This window comes from Salvelinus alpinus, chromosome 13, assembly GCF_045679555.1.
Source record: "Salvelinus alpinus chromosome 13, SLU_Salpinus.1, whole genome shotgun sequence".
NCBI lineage: Eukaryota > Metazoa > Chordata > Actinopteri > Salmoniformes > Salmonidae > Salvelinus > Salvelinus alpinus.
This window is the reverse complement of record NC_092098.1, coordinates 22589943-22595942: the sequence shown is the minus strand read 5'-3', so window position 1 is coordinate 22595942 and position 6000 is coordinate 22589943.

Below are 6000 nucleotides of genomic sequence, written 5' to 3'. Positions count from 1 at the left end.
AAGTACAAACTTTTTTTACATTCAAATTTTAATAGTTCCTTGGTCATGTGACCTACTAGACTCAAACAAGGTTCAGAATGTCCACTGACTACCCTTCTATATTGCACACCCTTTAGTTAGTCCATTTTCATCTCACAAGATTTTACATGAATTTTTCAACTTTCAAATTTCAATAGCTCCTTGGTCATGTGACCTACAGACCTCAAACAAAGTTCAGAATGTCCTCTCAGTGCGCTTACACATTGCACACCCTTAGTTTGTCCATTTTCATCTCACTCGATTATACATTAATTTTTCAAACTTTCAAACTTCAATAGCTCTTTGGTCATGTGACCTACTGACCTCAAACAAGGTTCAGTATGTCCACTCAGTAGGCCTACACATTGCACACCATTTAGTTTGTCCATTTTCATTTCACTCTTTTTTACATGAATTTTCTAAATGTAAACTTCAATAGCACCTTGGTCATGTGACCTACTGGACTCAAACAAACTTTAGAATGTCCATGGACAAGCCGTATATGTTGCACACTCTTGTTTGTGTACTCTAAAATCACGCGGTGTAACATACGTTTTTCATAGTTTTACATTTCAATAGCTCCTTGGTCATGTCAATTACACACCTAAGAAGCGTGCAGTTGATATACAGCCCTATTGCATAACCTCTAGTCATGTATCATACATACTCTATGTGGGAATGTCTGTCCTACATGTAGTGTTGATACATGGAATATTCCTCATAAATTGCTATTGCAAGTAGAAGTATTATGTTCAACAACTGACATTTTCAGATATTATTTTGACAAACACACTTTGTGTGTTAGAGTAATTTTTCAGCTATGATTTTACCACTCAGAATCCATAATGGATATGACAATGGGGCCAGCACAGGATGTAATACAGTCTTACAACATCTACTTTTTGATCTTCTTGACTTCTTATCTGGTAAACTGCTACTGTGTGTCAAGAAAAGAGCCCCGATTAGGGGTTAGTGTACTCCAGTAAAAAAAAGGTCTGGTTTAGATGAAAAACTATTGCCCTGTGTCCCCGTTCATAGGGGCATGAGAGACTAGTCACTGGTAGAATTGAGTTGGCACTTTATTGGCCCAAACACCCACAGACCCACAAGGTTGAGGTTACTTATGGACAGTAATTAGTATTTTTTATTTATTTTTGCATTGATGCATTGTGTCTTCTAACTGTCCAAGAATAGGATCCAAAGTGTTTGGAAATATTTGTTCCCATAAATACAAAGGAGGATGTCTCTTCATACCTCTGGCACTTTAGTCACACTGCCAGACTGTATAAAAACTTTATGTGTAATGGCTTCTAGGAGTAGTGGGTAGAGGAGTCAGGCGCAGAGAGCAGGGTAGTTCAAAACGTGGATCTTTATTCCAAGAACAGAGTAACGGTCCCGCCAAACACAAGGGTGCATAAAATACCCAGTCCAACAAATAGGACGAAACTGTCCAGGAAAACGGAATCCACAATAATCCACACACTATGAACAGAAAAACAAGCCCGCACAAAAGCCGGCGGGCCTACCGGGTTTAAATAGCCCAAAACAAAACCCAAACAAGAAACAGATTAAACTAATCAGACAAAACTAACTGAAGCAGAAAAGGGGATCGGTGGCAGCTAGTAGGCCGGCGACGACGACCGCCCGAACAGGAAGAGGCACCATCTTCGGCGGGATTCGTGACATTATGATGGGGCCGGCAATGGCCTTCCCATTGACTAAGCACCACAGAGCCAATCAGGAGTGAATACATACAGGTCAAGGGTGCCAATTGAAAGTCAAGGGGGGTGTCTGTGCCTTTTGGATTACTCTCTCTTTACAGAGAACCCCTGTGGTTCAAGTCAAGAGCTACCCTTCCCCTTTCAGTCTGCTCTGCGCATGTCTGACAGAGCCAGCAGCCAAGATTTTTTCACAGTATGTCATAAAAAACTATTACACTTATGAATGTATGTAAAATGCTAATATGTATTAGATCCAGTACAATGGAATAACTAAGACCTGAATTTGAATGCAGCGTGTTCCGATTCCTCCTTCTCTTTCTGTCCAGCAGGGTCAACCAAAAACACTTGGCCTGATGGTTCATGCAGATACTGGGGAAGCAATATAGACATGTATTGATCCCTTAAATTATTTTACTATTAAATCACCCATATCACAACCCTCATACTTCTTCACAAAAATGTTCCTAAATCAATTTTGGAAAAAGGATTTAACTCACAATGAACTTACAGTGGTTCTGGTTCACATTTAAGAAACTCATGACAGCATTGTAGTTACTGAAGTTCACCTGAAATAAATCATTTCACATGCTTGTCACTAAGCCCCAAAAAATGTGTCAATAGTTAATCCTTTAAAATTACACTAACAGATTGTATTAGTACCTTGGGCAGACTTTGCTTGCGCACTAAACTTCTTTCTTCATTTAGAATGACTTGGGCTGAGTAATGATTTAAGATGTAAATCTTTGTCCCATGACCGCAGCTTTTTGTGGTTGCTTGAAAGTACCATTCGATTGTCTGTATAAGGAGAGAAAGTGAAACCACAAATGCTTTGAATGTGAAGAACATTATACAAATAATTAAACATAAACTGAAATACATAGACATTTCAGAGAATATTGGTTAGTTAGAAGGATTGTTTATTGAGATTTAAAACAAACGTAATTACATTTATATTCTGTCTACGTGCAATTTAATGGGTCATTGTCACATGCAGTATATATGCCTTGTTAGGGAGATTAAGTATCATACATAAGGTGTTATGTAGTCAAAATTGTGTGTTATTGCTGACAATACTGTGTTTACGTGATGACACATCTTCACTATTTACTTTAAAGTGACAGAATAAGGGCCATAAATATTCAAGTGTACGTCATCAGAAACATTCAACTCCAATTCCAGGTAACTACATAATGATATTACATGTCCTTAGACTTGGTTAGGTGCACATCTAATGTACATCTATTTTCATCCTTCATACTGCATGATTTTTCCCCCCACGATATGTTTAGAATTGTGATTGAAAAAATGCTTATTGTCATGTTACGACTAGTATTTATTACCTCACCCACAAGCCATTTGTGGGGCTGCAGCGTTTTACACTCTGAATGATGGAGAAGGAAAGAGGACTTTTTGTCTGTAGACCTCACAACAGCAACCACATTGTCCACATATTTTTTTTCTTTCATTGCACTTTCTTCATAACTGTCATCTCTCATCACGTCCTCCACTTTCACCTTCTCTGACTTCATAATACTCTCATCTAAATGCTTTTGTGATTCATCCACAAGATTACTTTTATGTTGTGATTTGAAAAGCACACACGTGTCTAAAGACATTAAGTGCCTCGAAGAAAGAGGTGCTGTTGAGCAACAAGGAAAAAGCAAAAAGTTGCATACTCTTTGAGCCCTTTGTCATTTGTTTTCTTCCCAAATCCCTGTACGACAGGCTTAAGGATGTGGGCAGAGCACAGATGGAGCACTGTGAAGTCTTCGCAATCTTCTTTTTCCTCCAAGGAAACTATGCTGTGGGCTCTGTTTAGATAAGAAGTGATGCTCTCTTTGTTAAATGAGAGAAATACACTTCCAATCAGCACCCAGCTGAAATCAGCCTCCACCTGTCTCACCTTGCAGCTTGTCATTTGTGAGACCTTGCGCACTGTCTCCATTAACCAAAAGATTAATGTTGGGATGGAGTGCTGAACACTAATCATCTCGGATACGGGGGGGGGGGTATCCTTGCCCATTCCGGGCAGAACCAGAGCATAGTACAGAACTCTTTTACTGTCATTGCTAATCTTAGACACAACCCCACCAATGGTATCAATATGAAGAGTCACTGGACTGCGCTTTCTCAGATGTTCAACTAGGATCTTCAAACACTCTTCTGTGTACAAGTGAATGCCAAACGGCTCGACTTGGAGGTGCAGCATTTATCCATATGTAGTAGCTGAAGTTGTGGCACACTCCTTCAAAACTTTTGTGCAAGCATGAGCTCTAGCATCATGTCATCATGCAGCTTTGTGCTCTTTCTAATTTCAGCCCCAATCACTTTGAGAATATCTTTTGAAAGGCTTCTTATAATGTTGCCTGACAAAATCTCTTCTGTACGTGTGTTTTCTAACTGTCTGTAGTGGTAGTTGCTGACACCTTTTTGTGCTGCCTTTGCTACTGCACCTCTGCGATTATATCTTACAGGCCTACATCTTCTCTCACTTCGTTGGTGTGTCATCTCACCAAATCTGAATACCATGATGTTGACATATTTGCTATATTTGGTAGGTATTTTTTGTCGTCTAAACATGTATTTCGCTTTACACGACTGAAAGGTGCAGGTGGCCGAGGCACAGAAAGAAGTAAGGTGAGGCTTTTATCCGGCTGTGACTAGCTTTGATATGCTGGTATTTGAATGCCAAGGTTGTAACGGGTGTTCTCCTCCTCTTCGCTTGAAGAGGAGGAGTAGGGATTGGACCAAAGAGCAGCGTTGTTATATGACATAATGAATTTATTAAAGTAAAGACGAAAAAACACGAAAACACTTTAACAAACTACAAAACAACAAACGACGCAGACCGACCTGAACATAAGCACTTACATATACACGAAGAACGCACGAACAGGTACAGACTACAAACAAACCGAAACAGTCCCGTGTGGCGCTACAAACACAGACACAGGAGACAATCACCCACAAACAAACAGTGAGAACATCCTACCTTAATATGGTTCTCAATCAGAGGAAATGAATTACACCTGCCTCTAATTGAGAACCATATCAGGTAACCCATTAACCAACATAGATACACATAACATAGAATGCCCACCCCAACTCACGCCCTGACCGACTAAACACATACAAAAACAACAGAAAACAGGTCAGGAACGTGACAAAGGTGCAGCATGGATTGACCTTATTAAATTCAGAATAAAGCACATCTGTCCATGGCTGTTGTAGATTTGAGGTACCTGGTAAGGGCTTTATTTTCTTCCACCTGTCCATCTTAATAGAAGTGGAAAATGACTTTGCCCCTGGTCTGGTCATTCTTTTAGCATCACTCACTTTCTGTCCCTCTGTCTCTGGAGTATTGATCTAGTTGGTGTTGACTGAATTTCTGGTCATCATCAATATTTCCCTTTCCATTGTCATCTTTATTTGCCAGTTTCATGACATCCTCTGTTTCTAATGTGTTGTTCACTCGATCATTTTGTTGTTGTATGTTTTCTGTAATGACATTAAAAGTTAATTAATCACTATGTCAATACCTTTACGTGACTCAGAAATACAAAAAGCTATCAGAATGTAAGTTGATCACTGCACAGGAAAAAAAATGTAGTTTCAACATGTAGTTGTGGTGTGAATGTTATACATTTTGGTGTTACACAAAAGACGTAGGGATTTATTGTTCCAGTTAGAAATAGTAGGCCATGCATCAAATAACTATTTTCATCAGAAAAAGGAACCCTCAAATGCACTATTGCATTTTGTAAGTTGTCTGCAGGTTACTTGTTGTGAATGCACTCAAATATCAAGTCATGTAAACTGCGTGCTAATACTCACAGTAGAAGGATTTGTCTTAATGTACAGTACATGAAAGTGATGCTATGAAAAGGATTCTTTCACGTTATCAAGCTCACTCTGACTGACAAATCATTGCCTATTACTGTGATTAAAAAGAGCATTTGAAACATTGTTTTTCATGAGGCCTACCTGTACGCCTTCCTTCAAGCACCTCTGTTAGAACACGGTATACATAACACTGGACTGAACCCCTAATTGTCAAACTAATATGAATGTACAACAATATAGAAGATACATGACTAGAGGAGAGGTTATGCAATATGGGTGTATATCCACTGCACGCTTCATAGGTGTGTAATTGGCATGACCAAGGAGCTATTGAAATGTAAAACTATGAAAAATGTACGTTACACCGCGTGATTTTACAGTACACAAACTAAAGGGTGTGCAATATAGATGGGTAGTC